The 7930-nt window shown below is 37.4% G+C and overlaps 1 protein-coding gene and 1 long non-coding RNA gene across 2 annotated transcripts in view; one reads left to right on the top strand and one right to left on the bottom strand.

Annotated features, from left to right (window-relative positions):
• Positions 1 to 7930, bottom strand: part of LOC125782180 (uncharacterized) — a 132521-nt gene that overhangs the window by 91732 nt on the left and 32859 nt on the right. The window lies entirely within an intron of this gene.
• The window catches only part of dennd2b (DENN domain containing 2B), a 137681-nt gene continuing 132508 nt past the window's right edge, over positions 2758 to 7930 (top strand). Inside the window, exon 1 of the mRNA XM_022670121.2 lies at positions 2758 to 2898. The gene's annotated coding sequence lies outside the window, so the exon portion shown is untranslated. The remainder of the gene's footprint in view (positions 2899 to 7930) is intronic.

Genomic DNA, 7930 nt, shown 5'->3' with positions numbered 1-7930 from the left:
AATATTCTCATTTAGAGCATTTATTTACAGAAAATGAGAAATGACTGAAATAACAAAAAAGATGCAGAACTTTCAGACCTCAAATAATACAAAGAAAACAAGTTCATATTTATAAAGTTTTAAGAGTTCAGAAATAATCAATATTTGGTGGAATAACCCTGGTTGGTTTTTAATCACAGTTTTTTTTCATGCATCTTGTCATCATGTTCTCCTCCACCAGTCTTACACACTGCTTTTGGATAACTTTATGCTGCTTTACTCCTGGTGTAAAAATTCAAGCAGTTCAGTTTGGTGGTTTGATGGTTTGTGATCATCCATCTTCCTCTTGATTATATTCCAGAGGTTTTCAATTTGGTAAAATCAAAGAAACTTATCATTTTCCAGAGCTGTATAAGACCAATTGAAATTTTTGGTACACAGTGTGGGCAGTGTAACAAGTCCTGCTGGAAAATGAAATCCTCATCTCAATAAAAGTTGTTATCAGCAGAGGGAAGCTGTAAGATATGAAGTGCTGTAAGATTTTGTGGGAAAACAAAACTGCACTGACTTTAGACTTGATAATAAAACACAGTGGATCAACACCAGCAGATGACAGACATGACTCTCCAAACCATCACTGATTGGTGGAAACTTCACACTAGACCTCGAGCAGTTTGGACTGTGTGTCTCTCCACTCTTCCTCCAGACTCTGATCCCTTGATTTCCTTTAAATGAAATGTAAAATTTACTGATGATCAGTGATGGTTTGGAGAGTCATGTCTGTCATCTGCTGGTGTTGATCCACTGTGTTTTATTATCAAGTCTAAAGTCAGTGCAGTTTTGTTTTCCCACAAACTCTTACAGCACTTCATATCTTACAGCTTCCCTCTGCTACTGACAGCTTTTATGGAGATGTGGATTTCATTTTCCAGCAGGACTTGACACACTGCTCACACTTCCAAAAGCCATAACCATCAACAATAAAAAAATAAAAGCTTATAAAATAGATCACTCTGTGTTTAATACATCTATATAATATATGAGTTTCACAACTTTTCAATGATATTCTAATGTTTTTGAGATGCATCTGTATAAATATAGTGTGTGTTTATATGTGTAAGTATGGACAGTCTTTTGCCTTTATTAATTTATATACAGTAAGGCTGCATATTTTTGATCTTCTTTGTGTTTGAATGTGTTTTGTTGGGAAGATGGGTGGACCTAGGCCAATTTTGGACCAGGTATAAAAATAAGTCATAGTTCTGGCCCAAATGCAAATCAGATGTCCTCAAAAGCGTAAAGTATAGATGTACAAATTCTTTGTACTTCTTAAGTAAAACTGTAGGTTATCTCTACTTTACTGGAGTAATTTATTTTTACATTTTCACACAATTATCTGAACTTTCTAAAAAATAGCCTCGTTACTCCTATTTACTAAATAAAATACACTTGTTTACAATGGGGCATATATGCAGCTAAAACACTAGTGAAGAGTATAGTGCAAAATCCCAAATTATATTATCAACATTAACATTTTAATATTTTAACATTATAGTCATTATGGCTTTTAGAAAAATGTGTTTTGGAGAGGGGGGGCTTTATTTTTTCTCCTTACATTACTTTTAATTTTATACTTTAAGTAGTTTTGAATCCAGTACTTTTTAAAAACACTTTTACTTAAAGTGTAAAAAGCTTGAGTTGATTCTTCTTCAGCTTCTACAGAAGTATTTTGTAACACTGGTATCTATACTAGTATCTAGTATTTATATTTTATTAAACACTAATGTCTAAAAGTACTGAAAACAGCACTTTTTTAAAACACTTTTACTTAAAGAGTAAAAAGCTTCAGTTTATTATGCAGAAGTATTTTTAACACTGGTATCTATACTAGTATCTATATTTTATTAAACTCTAGTATTTAAAAGTACTGAATCCAGTACTTTTTAAAAACACTTTTACTTCAAGAGTAAAAAAGCTTGAATTGATACTTTTTCAACTTCTACAGAAGTATTTTAATAAACTCTAGTATTTAGAAGTACTGAAAACAGTACTTTTTAAACCCTTTTAAATAAAGTGCAAAAAGCTTGAATTGATATTTTTTTATTAAACTCTAGTATCTATACTAGTATCTATATTTTATTAAACTCTAGTATTTAAAAATACTGAAACCAGTACTTTTTAAAAACACTTTTACTTAAAGTGTAAAAAGCTTGAATTGATCCTTTTTTTAACTTCTACAGAAGTATTTTATTAAACTCTAGTATTTAGAAGTACTGAAAACAGTACTTTTTAAACCCTTTTAAATAAAGTGTAAAAAGCTTGAATTGATACTTTTTTAACTTCTACAGAAGTATTTTATTAAACACTACTTTTATACTAGTATCTAGTATTTATATTTTATTAAACTCTGAAAACAGTACTTTGTTTGAACACTTTTACTTGAAGAGTAAAAAGCTTGAGTTGATTCTTCTTCAGCTTCTACAGAAGTATTTTATTAAACATTAGTATCTAAAATATACTCCTACCTACAGAGTAATGAAGGAAATGAAGGCTATCAGGATAGTTGTAGGCTGTAAGAGTAAGTTACAGTGTAGTTCAGTGTAGTTTAGATTTCATGCTGCAGGTTTATTTCAGTAAGCAGGGTTTGGTGTGCGGAATCTCTTCAGCAGCAGAACTGCAGCTTTTTTCTCTTTCAGTTTCCTGCTTTCCTCGTTTTCCCCCCACTGCTGTGGGACTGAGAGAGCAGCTCAGCTTTCTCTCTCCCACACACACACCACACACACTCAGAGAGAGAGAGTTGTGAGAGCTGGGAGACGGTGGTGGTGTTTGGATCCTGGTGGTGAAGAAGCTGGTGGAGATGTGGAGAGTTAAACCTGGCTGCTGCTGCTGTTAGAGGAGGTCCGGTCTGTGGTTCTGAAGGTAAGACGGCTGTCTGTCTCTCTCTCTCTCTTTCTGAGTTTTTCTAAACTTCAGAAGTTCAGAACTTCCAACAGAGTTGGAAATAGTTTAGCCGAGTTCTGTAGATCACAGATTTTACAGACCTGCAGAGGTCTAAATCCTGTAAAAGTGATAAAAACAAACCAGCTTAAGTGTGAAATATGATAATATGGTGAATTATTTCTTTGATTTTATCAAATTAAAAACCTCTAAAAATATAATCAAGAGGAAGATGGATGATCACAAACCATCAAACCACCAAACTGAACTGCTTGAATTTTTACACCAGGAGTAAAGCAGCATAAAGTTATCCAAAAGCAGTGTGTAAGACTGGTGGAGGAGAACATGATGCCAAGATGCATGAAAAAAAAACTGTGATTAAAAACCACCAGGGTTATTCCACCAAATATTGATTATTTCTGAACTCTTAAAACTTTATGAATATGAACTTGTTTTCTTTGCATTATTTGAGGTCTGAAAGTTCTGCATTTTTTTTGTTATTCCAGCCATTTTTCTTTCATTTTCTGCAAATAAATGCTCTAAATGAGAATATTTTTATATGTAATTTGGGAGAAATGTTGTCTGTAGTTTATAGAATAAAACAACAATGTTCATTTTACTCAAACATAAACCTATAAATAGCAAAATCAGAGAAACTGATTCAGTTTTCAGAGTTTCACATTTTGATGAGCTGAATTACTGAAATAAAGTAACTTTTCAATGAAATTCAATGTTTACAGAAACACTGACACTGAGCAGAAGCTAGGGGGCGCTCTTCCACCTTTTATAATCACAGAGAGCTCAGTGTTCTGCTGTCAGATGGACTGATAATCACTGTTATTGTTAATATGAAATATTATTAATGGTTATTATCAGCAGGTTAAGGCTGAGATGGGATTCGTACCATATTATTATGGTTTAATGCTGGAATAAATTCTGGTTTTGAGGAAATTAAGCCCAGCAGGGATCTGTAAATGATACAGCAATTCACAGTGTTTATATCAACCGTTATCTCTCAGCTCATCTCTACCATCATCCAACCGGACACTCCCCCCACCCCCACCCCCCAGGAACACAGATACCAGTGTGGGAAATGATTACAGCTCTCTCTCTCTTTTTTATCTCTCTTTATCTCTATTTCTCTCTCTCTCTCTCTCTCTCTCTATATATATATATATATATATATATATATATATAGAGAGAGAGAGAGAGAGAGAGGGAGAGAGAGATACAGGTGTTGGAGAATGAAACTGAAACACCTGGTTTTAGAGCACAATAATTGATTGTGGTGACGGACAGTTCTGGTGGAAACAGGAGAGTTGAGGTGCACATTGAATTCTGCGTGATTTGATCAGCCGTGGTTTTATGTTTTTTATTGGATACAATCCGGGTTAGCACCCGAACATCCCTTTCAGACAGCTTCCTCCTACAGCGTCCACAGTTAATCCTGTTGGATGTGGTTGGTGCTTCTTGGTGGTATGCTGACGTTACCCTGGATACCGTGGCTCTTGATGCATCACAAAGACTTGCTGTCTTGGTCACAGATGCTCCAGCAAGACGTGCACCAACAATTTGTCCTCTTTTGAACTCTGGTATGTCTCCCATAATGTTGTGTGCATTGTAATATTTAGAGCAGAACTGTGCTCTTACCCTGCTAATTGAACCTTCACACTCTGCTCTTACTGGTGCAATAATGTGCAATTAATGAAGATTGAACACCAGGCTGCTCCAATGTAGCCATGAAACCTCCTATATATATATATATATATATATATATATAAAATCCATCGCATATATATTATATATATAAACATATATAATCCATCGCAGCACATATGATTTAAACAGATGCAAATAAACATTAATACAGTAAAACATAACAAGGAATTCTCATGTTTAACTATAAGAGCATTTATTTACAGAAAATGAGAAATGGCTGAAATAACAAAAAAGATGCAGAACTTTCAGACCTCAAATAATGCAAAGAAAACAAGTTCATATTCATAAAGTTTTAAGAGTTCAGAAATAATCAATATTTGGTGGAATAACCCTGGTGGTTTTTAATCACAGTTTTTTTTCATGCATCTTGGCATCATGTTCTCCTCCACCAGTCTTACACACTGCTTTTGGATAACTTTATGCTGCTTTACTCCTGGTGTAAAAATTCAAGCAGTTCAGTTTGGTGGTTTGATGGTTTGTGATCATCCATCTTCCTCTTGATTATATTCCAGAGGTTTTTAATTTGGTAAAATAAAAAAAATCATCATTTTAAGTGATATCTGTTTTTTTTTTCAGAGCTGTAGATATATATACATATACACCTCTCTCTCTTTCTCTCTCTTTCTTTCTTTCTTTCCCTCTTTTTTCTTCAAGGTTTTTCTCTCTGGTATTTTGACTGTATCAGAGATCTGTCTGTAAATGTTTGATTATTATGGGATGTGTTTGACCTTGTTTATGCTGCATTCCTCACATACCCGTCAGCATTACACAGAAATTCATGGAAAGTGTAGATTTTATGGACTTTTTGACCTCAGGTCTGTTCAGATGTTGTGTGTTATTAATGGAGTTGCGGATCTGTGTGGTTGTGAAGGTCACACTGAACTGTTGAAGGTCGAACTGTTGTTGGTAACCGTGATTCAGCTTGGCCAATTGGCCAATCGGTGTTGGAGAAAAAGCTTTCTTATTTTTCTTAACTTTTTGTTTTTTTCTGTGATTTACAGTAGTTAGTAGGAGCTTTTAAACCCTCCAAGTATAGAGCAGAACATGATATAACCTAAGAACTAACATTGATGTGTGTGTTACGTTATATTCTATTGTACAGAATTGAATCTGATTAGTTTTGTCCAGTTTTACACTGCAGTTTAGTGACTGAGCTTCTAAACAACTTTATTACAACATTTTTGATTGGTGGGCACCAAATGGTCCAGTGGTCTAAAGTGCTGCCACTATGATCGGGAAGTTGCTGGTTCAAATTCCAGTCATGCAGCTTGCCATCAGCTGCCGGAGCCCCGAGAGAGCACAATTGGGTACAGTTCAGTAGATGGCGCTCTCTCTTTCCCCTCATCACTCCTAGGGTGATGTGGATCAGCACAAGGCTGCATCTGTGAGCTGATGTATCAGAACCGAGTCACTGCGTTTTCCTCCGAGCATTAGCGCTGTGATGCTACTCGGCATGTGCTAGTCTTCACTAGTAATAGAAGGATTTGCAGAAGGGAGGGACAATTGGCCTTGACAAAAGTTAGAAAGTGAATTAACAGAATAGTTACGTTAATATTAAATAACTAACCCCCTGGTGTGGAGGCTGTACTTTAGCCAGGCTAGCTCTATTTATGAACTGTTTTTATGCTTCAGAGTTGTTCTTTATTGCAGCCAATAAGAGAGTGATTAGCATACAGTAATATCTGTGAATTATAAAGCACATGGTTCAGTGATCAAAAACAGTTATGATTCATTGAGTTTTGAGTCTTGACGTCTCGTCATCCTGTCCCGTATCTTGTAGAGAGCTGCTGGTTCTCTCCAGACGCTGCAGCAGATCCTGATGGGAGGATTTTGTGGTGAGGGTGTGGAGGAGCTCCAGGAGAGCTGGAATAAAGAGGCTGGTGTATTTTGGTGCCTCTGTGGGTTTGAGTGAACAGGACTGATGGAGGCTCTGGATCTGTGTACTGGGGGAGGTGGACGGGGTTAAGCAGCACTGGGATCATGTTTTCCTGAGCTGGGATTGATTTAACAGGTGTAAAAACTACACAACTGTAGGCCTGATGGAAACACAGGTTTGATGAAGGTCAAAAGAACCAGCGAGAAAATGATGAGGGAAGCCAAATCGAGGATTTGTTATCGTGATAACACTGAGTGAGGTAGAGAGAGGTAGAGAGAGGTAAAGCAAGAGAGAGTTGAGTTAGAGTGAGACTGAGAGAGTGAGGTAGAGCAAAGTAAACTGAGATAAAGTGAGGCAGAATGTGGTGGAACAAGGCAGAAAGAAGTAAACTGAGGTAGAGTGAAGCAGAGCCTTATGCAGCCTCAGAGGGAGCTCTCCACACTGCAAACTGCACTCATTACATAACAGAGCTGGAGGCAAAGCGAGGAAGAGTGAGTCAGGTAAATCGAGACAGGTAAATAAAAATATAGCAAAGGAAAGTGAGGCGGAGCAAAGTAGAATGAGGTAGACTGAGGTAGAGCAAGGCAAAGCAAAGTAAACTGATGCAGAGATAGATGAAGTGAGGCAGAGCGGGGCAAAGTAAACTTAGGCAGCTTGAGGTAGGGTGAGGTACAGCAAAGCAGAGTGAGGTGGAGCGAGGCAGAGTAGGTATATAGGTATAAAGAGGCAGAGTAAAGTAAACTAAGGCAGAAAGAAGGAGGTGAATTGAAGCAGAGTGAGGTAGGCTGAGGTAGAGCAAGGCAAATCTAAGTAAACTGAGGCAGAGATAGATGAAGTGAGGTAGAGCAAGCCAAAGTAAACTAAAGCAGAGAGAGGTAAAATGAGGTACAGCAAAGCAGATTGAGGTAGAATGAGGCAGAACAAAGTACACTAAGGCAGAGCAAGGTAGAGTGAAGTACATTAAGGCAGAGTGAGACAGAGCAAAGTAATCTGAGGTTGAGTTAAGTCAAATAAACTGAAGCAAGGCAGAGGAAACTAGAATGAGGCAGAGTAAACTGAGGCAATGCGAGGCAGAGTGAGGTACAGCAAAGCAGTGTGAGGTGATGCAAGGCAGAGCAAAGTAAACTGAGGCAGAGTGAGGTAGAGCAACGTACATTGAGGCAAAGTGATCTGAGGTTGAGTGAAGCAGAGTAAGGTAGAGCGAGGCAGATTGATCCAGAGCGAAGTAGAATGAGATACAGTAAGGCAGAGGAAGGTGGAGCAAAGCAGAGGGAGGTGGATCGAGGTAGAACAAGGCAAAGTAAACTGAGGCAGAGCGAGGTAAAGTAAGGTACAGAAAAGCAGAGGTGGAATGAGGCAGAGCAAAGTAAACTGAGGCAGAGGGAGGTGGAGTGAGGCAGAGTGAAGCAGAGTGAGGCT

The sequence above is a fragment of the Astyanax mexicanus genome, chromosome 16 (genome assembly GCF_023375975.1).
Source record: "Astyanax mexicanus isolate ESR-SI-001 chromosome 16, AstMex3_surface, whole genome shotgun sequence".
NCBI lineage: Eukaryota > Metazoa > Chordata > Actinopteri > Characiformes > Acestrorhamphidae > Astyanax > Astyanax mexicanus.
This window is presented reverse-complemented; position numbering and strand designations above follow the sequence as displayed.